Source organism: Camellia sinensis, chromosome 5, assembly GCF_055761805.1.
Source record: "Camellia sinensis isolate YWXY chromosome 5, ASM5576180v1, whole genome shotgun sequence".
NCBI classification, from domain to species: domain Eukaryota; kingdom Viridiplantae; phylum Streptophyta; class Magnoliopsida; order Ericales; family Theaceae; genus Camellia; species Camellia sinensis.
In genome coordinates this window covers 217197271-217213521 of record NC_138965.1, presented here as the reverse complement: position 1 = coordinate 217213521, position 16251 = coordinate 217197271, and positions in this window count along the sequence as shown.

Genomic DNA, 16251 nt, shown 5'->3' with positions numbered 1-16251 from the left:
GTCACTTCCCAAACGAGGCCGATGTGACAGAGAGGTGATATGACTTAAATAGGATAGTGACTTTTTTGACTTTTTTTAGAGACGTCAAACCAAGACTTAAGAGTGGTTTGGGATAATCTAAATAAATGCACTTTTTTACTTTTTATAAAATATGAATTAAATTTAAAGTGATGTGATAGACAAATAACATGACTTAAATAAAATAATATAACTTAAATAAGATAATAAATTTTTAATTTTTTAATTTTTTTAAATTATGACAAACGAAGCCTTAGTATTGGATTGGATTTGTAAGTGGCAAAAAGTAGTAACATGGGCAGCATTCGTTGCTTGCTTAAACTGGACGTCCAGTTCGGATCCGAACTAGAGAGGAGTTCGACCCAAAAAGAAATGCTCGGAACATCCGAACACAAGCCACACACAAAGTGTGGAATTTTTACCTGCAAAAATATTAGAGGTTCTAAAAATTTTACTAAAAGTTTTATCAAATGTGGGTGTGAGACCCACATGGGACCCACATTGTGTAGGTGAGATACTTGATAAAACTTTTGATAGAATATTTGGGGTCTCTAGCATTACTCTTTTTACCTGTCGTTTCGCAAAAGTTGAAATATTCATCTTCATACACTAATCACTAAATATTATGTCTTTGTTATTTCTCAAATTTTCATTATAAAGTGGTAATTTTCATCATCTTTATTGATTACAATCTCATTGAGACATTATTTAATCATGTTCTATGAGCATTGAATAACTTGTACGTTGTCTTTATTGACCCATTGTTGTAGGTATGAGGTTACACATGTTTTCTCATTGTGATGACTGGTTGTTTAGGATTAAACGCATGTGTCTAACGTTACCCATTTTCACCTAGGAATTTTTGTCCGATTGCAACGTTGGAGCTTTGCTGATTCGCGAGCCAGATCAAAATCATATTAATTGAAAATCACATAAAATTAAGATTCTCCATAGATTGTTAATACCCACGGGATCGGACTAGTATTTCTCGGGTGGGATGAAATTCACAATCTAATTCTACAGAATTATTAGATGGCTAAAGACTGTTTTACCCTTACTTTATAAAAACAGTAAAATTATTCTTTCATATGATCAAGGTTCTTACATTTAATTAATTTAATACTGGCATATTAATAATTTTATCAATCAATTATATCGTACCCGTAATTTCACTCAATCTAATTTGATAATTAAACTAGTCATTATTCTGTTTTTCGTTAGACACACAAATAAATACATGACTTTAGAAATGAGAGGATGGTAGATAAATTATAAAATATCGATGGTTAGACATACAAACACGTAATATTTCAGAACTATTAAATAATTTATAGTCATAGATCTTGCAGGGAATAAGTTCTCATGCATATCACATCTCTCTATATTTTTCTTATAGGTTTCAATCTGAACTTCATCGATAATTTGGACCGTCTATTTTGTAAGACTCGCAATAAAAATTATTCATGCAAAAATTCAATTTCATCAAAAAATTATAAATATAGAAATAAATCCCATTTTATGGTAATATAATTAAATTTAAATCATTTATTTTATAAAATAAAATATGATTTGTTTCTTTATTTATAGTTGTTCTATTAAGATAATTTTTATATATATGATTTTCATTAGAAAATTCAAAAAATATATATATATGAATAGATAGGGTAGGGAGAATAACTTATCTCCTGAAGGCATTAGGAAATAAAAGTCAAAAAAATCTTGGATTAGCTTTAGCTTAGCACCTTCCAACCTCTTGTTTGACTCTTCATATGAGTGGCTGAGAAGTGCAAAGTACAATTTATGGAGGAATATAGACCCAGGCAGAGTCTAGGGACATGAATGCCTTAGTACTAATGTGCTCATTCGGATATTCTGATTTATTAATCTAACCTTTTGCACTCCCTTAATTAAATAATATTTTAGCCCAAAGAACTTACGTGGTGCCAACCTTAATCCACACAAAATCCATAGATAAATGTCTAAAAAAATGTCTTTAATTTAATCTGAAGTATAAAATATAAATACACCTCATAAAAATTGATTAAAATACGAATTATTTTATATAGTTTTAAAAATTACGTTCGTCTCTTGAGATTTCTAATTTCATTATAAATCGTCTATTTTATTAATAAATTATCAAGTTAATTAACAGTTTTTAATGATGTTAGAAATATATTTTAATTAATAATTTAGATAATTTTATTATTATATAGAAGAACAATTATGAATTTTATTTTTTCAGTTAATTTTATTAAATAAAAGAATTCTGACAGTAAAATATTCATAACTTTTTAAATTACAAAGGACAATCTATATTTTAAGTAAACCTTAAGAAGTATATTTGTAATTTAATCTAATCTAAACAAGTTGCTACTTCCTAATTTTATTATGGAGTTGCATCTTAAATTACACTAAACTAATGTTGGACCTTACTTTCTTTTATTAGAGCTTAGAGCATCCACAATGGACACACTAACGCGTTTGTTAGTGTCAGTTGCCAAGTTTTGGCTAGCAGTGGTGTGTGTTTGGGGCTGTAATGGAGTTGTTAGTGCGTGTGTTAGTGGGCTTCGTTAGCATCAGTTGCTAAATGGTTTGTTAACTGCGGTTAGCGCTTTAGCTAACGCAGGGAAGTGTTTTTTTTGTCTTTCGGGTTGACCGGCCGGTTGACCCGGTCAACGGATTTTTTTTTTTTTTCCTTGTTGAGATTTTTTTTTTGGACTTAAAATTTAATTTTAAGCTTGAAATTTTTTATTAAACTAAATTATTTATTTATTTTATTTATTATATACCATATATATATATATATATATATTTAACACACTCCTTAACACATCCATTGCACCACCACTCACTCTCTAAAATTAACAAACTCTTAACACATTTTAACAAATATTTTTGGGCCCCATTTTTATCACTTTTTGTCATATAACACACTTTAACAAATAATTTTGACTATTCCATTGTGGATGCCCTTAGTTCCTTTCCAGCTCAAAGAAGTTTGAGTTAAACGTCCAATCTGAACCGATGATATTTATCACATCGACATTATTTTTCATTTACGGATTAAGATTTTGTCCATTTACTTAATGCATTTTTAACAGTACATTAATTTTTTTTATTAAATTTGAATAAAAATTTGAGTAAAGACTTCCTTTTATATCAAGTGTTCAAATGAAAAATTCTGAAACTTTATCAGAACACCAGTCGACTAGGTAGACATCCGGCTGGTGCAATTTTTTAGCAAATTTTTTATTCGAGGTGGTCATCCGGAAGGACATTTGGGAGGACATTCGGTAACGGTTATGAATAGTGGTTTGATGAAAGGCACAATGGTGCTTAGTTTGTTGAAATAAAAGTGAAATTCTAGATTTGATACATATTTGATGAAACTGTTAGAGCAAAAAAATGAGTCTTTTTCACCAAATTAAAATTTGATGGCAAATCTAAGTAATTAGTGGAGATGGTCTAGGGGCATCTCCAACAGTTCACGAAATATTTCAGCAAATCTAAGTAAAAAAAAGTACAAATTATTCTATATGATATCAGTCATTCAAACGGTGAATTTATAGTTGTCATCAAAACAAAGGTCATCCAGAGGGTCGATCGGCCGGTCGACCAGCAAGAGTAAATGGAAAAAAATAAAATTATGCTTTGTGTTCCATATCCAAAACCAAAAAAAAATGATGGTTTGCTCAATCTGGGTATCAAGAAAAACGATGTTGTACTCATTTTCGCCCCAAATTCAATCCAATCGCAACTACTGTAAATCTTATGTACATAGTCTCTAAGCTTTCAAAACTAATCAAAGATTGCAAACCAAAGCTAATCATCACTGTTTCCCAATTATGGAAAAAAAAGTTAAAGGCTTTGGTTTACTATCTATTTTTGTGGGTTCTGAAAAATTTCCTTCGATTGTTACAAACTCAAATTCAAACGTTACATCTTTTATTGATTTGATTAGGAGTGTTGGGTCGGTTTCAAATTTGCTTGAGATTTCAATTAGATCAAATGATATAGCTGCTTTGTGTATTCATCAGGGACACAATTGCAGAGAGGGAATGGAATAATTTTATTTGGTTAAAGAGGTGGTCGACTGGTGGGTTGACCTCACAGTGTAAAATTTTTACAAAATTTTGCTTGAGGTGGTCATCTGGGAGGATGTTCGGCCAGTCATCTAGTGGTCCACACTCAACAGCTATGCACGGTAAATTGTTGAAAGGTGCAAGACATCTTCAGTTTCATAAAAAATTTAAGGCATTCTCAATTTGATATCGTTTTGATAAAATCATTGGAGCCAAAAAAGATGCACTTTTTCACCGAATTAAAATTTGGTGATGCATCTAGTGAACCGTTGGAGATGGCCTTACTAACCTAATATTAATTCGGATAAAACTTTAAACTAATATTTAATCGGTTAGTTATTTCAATAGGCTAAAATAGTTGTATTTAGGAATAGGGTTTTTTGTTTTTTTTTTTTTTTTGTAATTAGATGTGATATTTGTAAAATAAAAAATAAAATGATTATAAATTTAATATGACATTTTATCTTATTAATTTTAATTTATTTTATCTTTTTGTACTATTTTAACTAAAAAAAAAAACAAAGGAGAGCCTATTGCCAATGTACATTTCCAAAGGAAATAACCACTTACCAATTTAGAAGAATAGTCATTTTATTAAGAGACAAAGGAATAATTATTTTATTTTTGTCCAAAATCTAAGTTGAAACACGAGTTTTTTTGTGTGTGAATATTCTAAAAAATTAAATTATTTGGATAAATAATTAACTTTGCAAACTATTTATTAAATTAACTCACTTTTTAAAATCACAGGTTCAAAATATGATATCATGATGAAATTGTATTTTGAATATGCGATTTCATATTGATATGACCTATATCTATGTATCAATAAGTCAAGTCAATATAAAATCACATTTTAAAAATGCGATTTCATGATAAAATCGCATTTTGAACTTACACTTTTACAAAAGTAAATTAATTTGATAAATAATTTTAAAAAATGAATTATTTTGAAAAATAAATTGATTCTTTAAAATATTAAAAAAAAAACTCCAACAAAACACTACCAAATATCTTCAGACCATTTAATGCTTTGCATCAAATAATATGTATATTTAAACGTGATTATTAGGTACAATTTATATAAGTTGCTTATATATATATATATATATATTAAATTTTATAAATTTATGCTAGATTATTTAATATAACTTTTACTTATAGATTATTAAGTTAAAAAATTTTACATAAGCTGAAAGATATACTTGTATTTTTTAATTATTAATTATTAATTTACAATAAAATTTATTAAACATATTTTTTTTGTTTAGTATTAAATCAATTATAGCATGTGAATAACCCACCACGAGTATTCACAACCCCCCCGCCCCAAAAAAAACCACAAGTTGTCCATCCACCTATGAAAAAATAAAAGGCAAATTACATATATCCCCTCGATGTTTAGTAAAATTAAAGATATTCTTTTGAGGTGTAAGAAATTATAGATATCCTCTGAAAGTATTATTTGCATAACAAATTAGGAGATAAATTGTTATAAAAATATAGGGTTTGTTTGGTTTATATTTCTGAAAAGTTTTTGGGAAATTTTTTCTACAAATAAGTTTTTAAAAGTAATCAAACTAAATAAATTTTTCCAAAAAAATTTCTCAAAACTTGTAAACCAAACAAGTTTTTCAAACAAATCTCTCTCTCACACACATCAAATCAATTACTTTTTTCAAAACTCTCTCAAAATAATTTTCCAAAACATCTTTTGAAAAAAACCAAACCAAACAAATTTTCGTACTTTTTATCTCTAAAACACATCTCCCAAACACAAACCAAACATACCCATAAATTTCAGGAGGCAATTTGTTATAAAAATATAAACTTCAGGAGGCAATTTATTATAAAAATATAAACATCAAGGATATCTATAATTTTCAAAATTTCAGAGATATCTGTAATTTAACTAAATCTTGAGAGAAGTATATGTAATTTACCCAAAAATGAAATAATAAAAAAATATCCGACCACACCTGACAGACAGCCATGTTATACATATCTTCAAAGGAAAATGTTTGAGGGCCCGAAATATCTGGCTCGAATGCCCCGAATGCCCAAAACGACGTCGTTTTGGGCATTCCGTTTTTTTTTTTTTTTTTTTTCTTTTTTTTCCGCCATTTTCGACCTCTGCATTTGCAGAGGAAGAAAGAGAAAGAGAGGGAGAGGGAGAGGGAGAGAAAGAGAGAGAGAGGTCGCGTCCGATCGCGTCGCCTCCGGCCGCCGATCGCGTTGCCTTCTCCGATCGCGTCGCCTCCAGCCGCCGATCGCGTTGCCTTCTCCGATCGCGTCGGCCACCGCCGATCGCGTCCTCGCCTCAGTCCCTCCTCCTCCATTTTTTAGGCCCCCTCCAGTCCTTCCCCCCCCTCCCCCTCCCCCTCCCCCTCCTTCCCTTCTTCTTCTTCCTCCTTCTTCTCAAATTCGAGCCAAATTGGCTCGAAAGGGTTTCGGGCTCTGTAGCAGAGCCGATCTTCAAATCCCATCTTGCATGCCAAAAAACGAAAAAAAAAAAAAACAAAGTTTAGCCCTTAATGGCTCTGTCTCACGCAAACACTTGCACTTGCACCTATATTTATTAGATCCATAATGTCAACTAGTCCAAGTTGCTCTTATTAAACAATTAATTAGTGTGCTCATACTTTAAATATTTTAAATTATAGATTGATTCAATTATGGGCGATTTTGGCAAGTTGGTTTAAAACCAATTTTTTAAATTTTTTGACTTTTTTGAATCACATTATCTCTTTATTTTTTTTATATATTTTTCAAAAAAATTTAAAAAAACAAAAAATTAATTTTTAATTATTTTTTCAAAACATCCCTAAGCTAAAATCTAAAGTACCAAACACAAAAAGCTAATAGTAATTGCCATTACCACCATTTTTCACATGAATTGATGAACTAAAGTTTCATCTCTCAAGAAAAGTGACGTGTGGGGCTAGGAAAGAAAAGAAGTTGTAGTCACACTTAACTCTGTTTGGAAAGAACCAAAAACAAGTTATGCGAGGGGAAAAAAAATGATTTAAAATTGTTAACCGTCTGTTTGATAATTATTTTGTTTTTAGTTTATATTTATAAAAATTTTAAAAATTATAGTAAAAATTTATTTGATAATTTTTTTAGTTTATAAATAGTTGTCTCAGTTTGTAAATTTGAAGAAAAAACGTAAACTAAAAAAATGAGTTTATGTTGGTTTTTAAATAGAAATTTAAAAATTTGGCTAATATTTTTTTTTCAATTATTTTTTTCAAATAATGTTTTTTCAAATTAATTTTTAAAATTATTTTTTTCAATTCTAATGTGTATAATCCCATTGTAATAAAATAATAAACAATAAATATAAATATTTTAGGCCTAAACAAACATATTTTTTAGTTTATATTTTTAAAATTTTTCAAACATTTTGTTTAAACCAAACGCGTTTATAATTTATGTTTTTTTAAAAATAAAAAAAAAATTAATTTATAAAAAATTTATAAATATAAAAAAAAAACGTAAATATTACCAAATACTACCTAAGAGCCTGGTAAATATAATTTAAAAGTATGTAATTCTCTATCTCCCTTCTTATATCTTTATTCGTCTCATCTCTTAAGACTCCCTTTGGGAAGTTGGTTGATGGGTCATTACACACACCAAATATAAATCACTAAACTATACCAAATTCTATTACAATAATGGCAAGTTTAGGTGCTGATCCACATGCACAAATGTGAAATTAGGTTAATTCCATCGCAAAATTCCTAAATTAATTTTGATTAAAAAGATAAGATTGATTTTATAACTAAATAACAATTAAATGAAATTGAGGAATTGTACTGACAATCGAAATTAGGGTTTGAGATATTAATTTTCGAAAAAAATCATAGGGCAAAGAATTCACCACTAACCACATGAATAAGACTTAACATTGGCCAACAATTGCGATTCGATTTGAACTACCCAATATTTTACAACTACAAGTTTGAAATATTGATCAAGAGGGTTGTTGCATTCAATGTACAGGCACGAATCATCCCGAGTAGTACGAGTCGTTTGCTCTAAACTATGGTAGCAATACGACCCGTCTCTCATAGCATGACTCGTCTCATACTTTAAATACAAACACAAAGAAAATTAATGTATGGAAAGCATTAAACAATCACAGAGAGTAAAATGCTTGAAAAGATAAAAGAAACAAATTTAAAAACTTCTAAACTATCCATACATCCATTCAAACCAATTCACAATTAAAACTAATGAGAAATCCCATTACATGGCTAGGGTTTCATCAAAACCCTAGAAAAGACGACTAGCCACTCATGGAGGAGTGGGAAAAGGAAGAAGATGAAGAAGAAACCCCCATGGAAGTGTTCCTCAAGCCTTGGTAGAATCCCTCTCTAGAACCCTAGCCTCCCTTTCTCTGAATTAATTTTTCGAACCCTAGGTTTGGCTATTTTTCTGTCTTTTATTTGCAGCAAAACAGACTAAAAATTCCGTGCACGCGTCTCTAGGTTGGCCGCTCGTGCACCCATGTGGGCCGCACGTGCGGTGAAGCTTAGCCGCACGTGCGGTAGTCTAGTTGGCTCGGATTCTTCACTTATCGCACGGAGAATCTGCTTTCGCGCTCTTTTTTATTGAAGTTTCATATTTCCTGCCAAATCTGTACAAGTGCACGAAACACATCATCTCCACCAAATAAATAAAATTAAAAGACTAAAATTGTAACTTAAGTGGCCTCAATGCGGTACCTTTCGGCCAACATCACATCCCCCAACTTACATTTTGCTAGTCCTCAAGCAAAACAAAAGAACTAAGAAAAGTAAAATACTCTCAGCCACTTTCGTAGGGATCACGATTGCATTTAGCATATGCAACAAGCCTTTAAACCACAAGATTACCCCAAGTGGACGAGTATAGTCTCGTAAGGATTTTCAAAAATGATACCCACAAACATCAACATATTCATATCCGCTCAACAACAATTAACCACACTACTCCACACAACAACCAACTTATGGGCCACTACAGTGTGATATTAAAACATGATGAGTCATTGACGGCATAGTGGACAAGTATGAAGTAATCTATTGAGCTTAAACCACAATTCAGTTAATACAAAAGTATAGTCCCCAATACTTATGAATGCTAGTAGACACATCATTAGTACCCTCAGTGTAAAGTGCAATCTCCATATTAGTTAATTGTCCACTATAATAGCCCAGTGTAACTCATAATAACACTCAACGTATATAGAAAAACTAAACTGTTGCAACCAAGCTTCTCAATTTTATTTTTATTTTTATTTTTGTGGATAAAAGACTGTGCAATATCCTGATCCATTAAGCTTTCTAGTTAGCCCATGTATCAAGCATTGGGCCAATGACTCCCAAACCAAACGGTTTTAAGGCACTAGGTGTAGAGACACCCCTACAGGCTTAATAACTCGAGCTGAAAAGGCTACGAATCCGAACTAGTCATTCTCCTTTTTTTTCCTTAACTGTGCAATATCTAGGTCCCATAAGCTTTCTAATTAACCCATGTAGCAAGTATTGGGCCAATGACTCCCAAACCAGAAGATTTTAGGGCACTGGGTGTAGAGACACCCCTACGGGCTTAATAACTCGAGTTAAAGAGGTTACGAACCCAAACAAGTCAAATTTTTTTTTTTTAACAAGAATCTTGGTTACTCGTTTATTCTTTTCTGCAACTTTAGCCATTATCAATGATGTACACCAAAGATTGTAATAAAGAGGTCACTACTATGATAGTGTGTTCATGTGAATTAAGGCATACTCATAACAAGTGCACTAATACCACAAACACAAACAACTATCCTAGTGCAAACATCACAAGTGAGTATTTACGCAATAAACCCTTTTTCATACAAGCCCACTATGTCCCCCAATTAGCATATGCTCATATCATTACCATACTGGCACAAAGTAAACATTAAGTGAAGTGGTGCAATCAAATACAGCAAGTACGAACATGAATGGTTATTACAGATATCCTCACCCCCCAACTGGAATATAACATTGTCCTCAATATAAGCAAGTATACATTAGATAGTAAAATGAGCGAAAAGATCTTACCAGACAGCGTGAGCGCATATCCAGCGAGGCAAGGACACCCAAACACACACTTTGAATTTTTTTATTTTTTTTTGGTACAGTATAAAAGAAAAATAAATAAAATAAAACAAAACAAAACAAAATGAATAAGGAAAGAACATAAAGGAAATATACAGAAATAACTGATGTGGATCTGGCGGTGGTGGGAAATGCTGCTCAAATAGGGCATGCATCAGTGTCCGAGTCTCGAACGCCTCGTCATGAACCCTAATGCCATGCTGATCAAACTGATCAAACCGTTGATCAAATCGCTGCCCACTCGAATCCCGGTATACATAGAAGTCAGTTTGCAGAGAGGCAACTGACTGCTGATGTAACAACCCAAATTTTTAATTATTCTGTAAAATTTATACTAATATTATTTAATTACAGTTGGAAAAATATATGATTTATTTTGTATTAGTATGTGTAATTTTGTAAAATAATATAATTATTAAGAATTTAGAGGTCAAAGTATAAATAAATAATAATAATGGGTGTGGTAGTAAAATATATAATTTATTTTGTAACAATATAATTAGTAAGAAATTTGGTGGTGAAAGTATAAATAATTAACTAATCTATACTTATCTATTTTTGAGGGATAAGATTAAATCCTATAGGTGATAATGCCAACTATATATAGGGAGGGTTATGTGGCATGGCCACGTGTGCACTTGAAGCTTGCTAGGCAAGCATTTCACTTGTATAAAGAAGGAATGGGGTTATGAAGGGAAGAATGAAAGGAAACGAAGAAAAGAGAAAGAAATGAGAGAAAGAAAGAAAAAACAATGGAATTTGAGAGGGTCTTTGGTAGTGGAAAGAAAAAGTGAGGTATTAAAGTTAAAGTAAGTTATATTATACCTTGAGTCACCAAAATGTATTTTACTTATGTTTTAACTTACCATACTTATTTTATACAAGTTATATTTTATAAATTATATTAAGTTATATTATTATTTCAGTTACGTGGATTATTTTATGAACCCTATTTGCTTAAAAGGAAACCCATGGATATATTTGTTTATATTTTAAAGAATATTTGACTATGACTTTATAAACAGTTGTGTTTTGTAAGTACCACCACGGGAGTGCCATGCCTTGGGGGACTTAAATAACCATTGGCCTCTGTTTGACCACTTTGTGGTCCTCTGTTTGTCATGGATCCATTGACCTTTGTTCTGTGCGGAGCAAAGTGCTATGCGGAGCTAAGTGCTACACTATTGTGGGAGCCACCTCTTGAATCCGTACCTCTGTTCTAATTGTCACACCTGTGACCTCTGTTTTGTTCTGTTCAGTACCGTGGTTATGGTCATTTACTTACATAATTTCTGTATTTCAGTTTCTGCCACTTAAATGATTTATTTACCAAACTGACTTATGTAAATGTTTTGGCATAACTAACTATCCATGGTTATTTCGTGTCCCTTATACTCTTGGTATAATATTTCTCGCTCTGCCATGTGCTTATAGCTGTTTACCAATTTTCAGGAAACATGCAATTTAGAAATAGCTTTCGGAAAGTCTTAGACGCGGGGCTGCAGAATAGACACACACAACACTTTTATGATATTTTTATATGTAAATATCGGTCTTTTTGGTCAATATATTTTGTAATAAAAATAGAAGCTCTGATGATTATTTTAGCACCCTCATTTAAATATTACTTCCGCTCGCATTTAATGATTTGTTTAAGAATTGACCGGAGGTAACCTCAGTTACTGACCATCACAATACTTAATCCTTGGGTACGGGTCGTGACAGCTGATACCCATCAAAATTGGCCCAAACCAATTTTGACAACTAGACAGTGAGTTATTTTTGGTAAAGTTTTTTTTAGAGGTACTATTTTCTATCAGATTAATCATCTAATATATATTTATCAGAGTGCGCAGCGGATAGCTTACATATGACAAATTTCGAGGACGAAATTTTAAAAGGAGGGATGATTGTGACAATCCAAATTTTTAATTATTTTGTAAAATTTATACTAATATTATTTAATCTTAGTTCGAAAAATATATAATTTATTATATATTATTATGCATAATTTTGTAAAATAATATAATTATTAAAAGTTTAGGGGTAAAAATATAAATAATAATAATATCGATAATATAAAAAATAATAATAATGAGTGTGGTAGTAAAATAAATAATTTATTTTCTGTTAATATACGATAAAGTGTAATTTAATTAAAAATTAAATTATTTATATAATTATATTAAAATATTAGATCAACAAGTAATTATCTTAAATATCTATTAAGGATAAGAATGAATCTTTGTAATGATTATTAAAATCTGTCCCGTATCAACTCTCCCCCTATAAAAGGAAGGAGGCGTCCGTTGGAAAGAAAGAAAAGAAAGAAGGAAAGAAAGAAAAGAAAGAGGGAAGGAAAGAAAAAATAATGGAAGTTAAAAGAGTCTTTGATAGTAGAAAGAAAGAGTAAGATATTAAAGTTAAGGTGAGTTATATTATACCTTGAGTCATCAAAATGTATTTTACGTATGTTTTAACTTACCAAAATCTGTTTTATACAAGTTATGTTTTTAATAAAAGTTATGTTTTATAAAAATTCTAGTTATGTGGTTTATCTTCTAAACCCTATTTCCTTAAAAGGAAACCCATGGATATGTCTGTTTATATTTTAAAGAATATTTAGCTATGACCTTATATAAAATTATGTTTTGTAAGTACCACCACGGGAGTCCCACGCCTTGGGGAACTTAAATAACCACTGGCCTCTGTTCGGTTACTTTGTGGCCCTCTGATCCATTGACCTCTGTTTTGTGTGGACCAAAGTACTGTGCGGAACTAAGTGCTACACTATTGTGGGAGCCACCTCTAGAATCCGTACGAGCCACCTCTTGAATCCGTACCTCTGTTTTGTGCGGACCAAAGTGCTGTGCGGAACTAAGTGCTACACTATTGTGGGAGCCACCTCTTGAATCCGTACCTCTGTTCTGACTGTCACTTCTGTGACCTCTGTTCTGTTCTGTTCTGTACCGTGGTTATGGCTATTTACTTACATAATCTATGTATTTCAGTTCTGCTATTTAAATGATTTCTGCTACTCAAAGGATTTATTTATATAAATGTTTTGGCCTAATTAACTATCCATGGTTATTTTGTGTCCCTTATACTCTTGGTATAATATTTCTCATTCTGCCATGTGCTTATAGTTGTTTACCAATTTTCAGGAAACATGCAATTCTGAAATAGTTTCTGGAAAGTCTTAGATGCGAGGCTACGGAATAGACATACATAGCACTTTTTTATATGTAAATATCGGCCTTTTTGGTTAATATATTTTGTAATAAAAATAGAAACTCCAATGATTATTTTGATACCCTTACTGAAATATTTCTTCCGCTTGCGTTTATTTATTTGTTTAAGAATTGGCCGTAGATAACTTCAGTTACTGGCCATCACGATGCTTAACCCTTGGGTACGGGGAGCAGGTCGTGACAAAATAAAATAAAAATTCCAAAAATAAAATAAAATGAAATAAAAACTAAACTATTTAACAATTAAAATAAAAATAAAATCACTAACTAGACAAGTAAAATAATAAAAATAACAACAATCCACTAACTAATGAAACTAATCAGAATCACTAACGAAACAATTTAAACTAAACAAACAAAGAAAATAAAAATAAACTAAATTATTATTATTATTAGCACCTTTATTTTTGAGTTTTTTTTTTCGGCATGGACACGTGCGGTGATCATCCTCTTGCCCAGATTTCAATTTTTTATTTTTTTTTTAAGTAAGAACCAGATCAATCACAAACAAAAACAACAACAACCAAAAACAAAGGCTCTACAAATATACTCCTACACCCACAAATCTACACAAAGAAGAAAATTTTACCTTGAAAAAGTGGAGAAAGAGAGAAAAGAAAGATGATTCGTCGGAAAAAATGGTGGTCACTGGAGATTTGTTGGACGGAGAGGAAATAGGGCGCCGCGGTGAGATGGTGGTGAGGAAGAAGGAAGGTGAAAGTTGTTGATGGTGGGGTTTGATTGAGTTTATGGATGTGTGGGGTTGAGAGAGAGAAGAAGAAGTTGAAGAAGAAGAAAAATATGAGATAGGTAGAATGAGAGAGATGGTTGGGAAAGTGATACGTTTGTGGTAGGTTTGGTTTTTGTTGTTGTTTTTGTTTTTTCATTTATCTATTTATTTATTTATTTATATTTTTATTTTAACAAAATAAAAGAAAAACTATATATACATATGTATACACAAATTTTTTTTAAATGAAATATAAAATAGAAAATTAAAAATATATAAATAAACAGACTGCAGATTGGTTTTTTTTTTTTTTTTACTGGACCGCTCGTGCGCCCATTTGGGCCACACAAGCGCCTATTTTTGGCCGCTCTAGCGGCTTGTTTGGGCCGCTCCTGTGGCGTGAAAGCAATAGCCATTTTGGGTTGGGCCGCTCGGGCGCTCAGCCCATTCGCTTGAGCAGTCTGAGTTTTTATTTTATTTTATTATTATTATTATTATTATTATATAGATTGACCAAGTACAATTTTTTTCTTCTTTTCTCTTTATATATATATATATATATATATGTATATATATAAAAAATTGACCAAGTACATTTTTATAAAAAAAAAAAAAATTATTTATATTTTTTTTCTTTTATTTATTTTAGTAAAATTGACCAAGTACATTTTTTTTTTTTAAAAAAAAATTATTTATATATTTTTTTCTTTTATTTATTTTAGTATAAATATATATCTACACCATAAAATATTTTTAAAAGAGTAAAGAAAATAAATTAAAACCAAGAACCACCGAAATCATGCTAAACCATTCTTACTTTCATTTGTCATCCGCAATAAATATAGCACTTTAAGAAAATATCGGAATGCCGAACAAAGGTATAATCTTCACACGAAAAACATGGGTACTACTTTTCTCCCTAACTGTGTTTGTAACTTTCCCTATTCTCCAATAGGGTGACAGACTAGGTTGATTCGGTATCCAGAATCAAGGCGCATAAAGTTACCTCAACCTATGGGGCTGCCATACAAAGTTCAAGCCGAGGTAGTTTTGAAGCAATCTCCACACCTCTGGGTATTTAAACCAGACTCTAGTCTCGAAAATTCCAAACCTTTGTGTTCTAGGCTTTGCCATTCGAACTCTAGTTTCCACCGTCTCAGTTGGTCTCCTAGGAACTCACTACAAACACAGTTAGGTGGCTATACCAGACCGTCAGATGCCGTTCGGGCACGGCTAGCACCAAAGAAATTACACCTTTAGAGGATTTAAAGTCTCCTAGATGCAGATAAAGCACAACAAGAACAAATAAAGGCAGAATAGAATAGAAGGGAAAAAAAAGAGAACAAGAAATCGATCTATCAATCATAGTAAAAAGGGTCCATCAAAGCAATGGACTCAATCATTTCCCCATTCACAATCCCCTCTATATATGGCTTCAGTCTTTGGCCATTTACTTTGAAAGTATGGCCAGTCTTTGGATCTTGCACCTCAACAGCGCCATGAATAAATGCCTCAACAACCATAAAGGGACCATGTCATCTTGATCTAAGCTTACCCGGAAAGAGTCTCAATTTTGAGTTAAAAAGCCACACTTTTTGGCTGGGTTCAAACGATTTTATATTAATGTGCTTGTCATGGAATTCTTTAGTCCGAGCTTTAAAAACTCTCAAACTCTCATAAGCATCATTTCAATTTCCTCAAACTCATTGAGTTGCAATTTCCGGTTGAGCCTAGCCGCGGCCATATCGAAGTTAAACTTTTTTATGGCCCACAATTCTCGATGCTCAAGTTCAACCGGGAGATGGCACGCTTTGCCAAACACCGCCCTATATGGTGACATCCCAATGGGTGTCTTATAAGCAGTGCAATAGGCCCATAATGCATCAATCAACCGTTGTGACCAATCTTTCCTATCTGGCCTCACCGTTTTCTCTATTATGTGTTTTACCTCTCTATTTGAGACTTCTACTTGGCCACTAGTTTGAGGATGGTAATGAGTGCCAACTTTATAAGTGATAGAGTATTTTTCGACTACC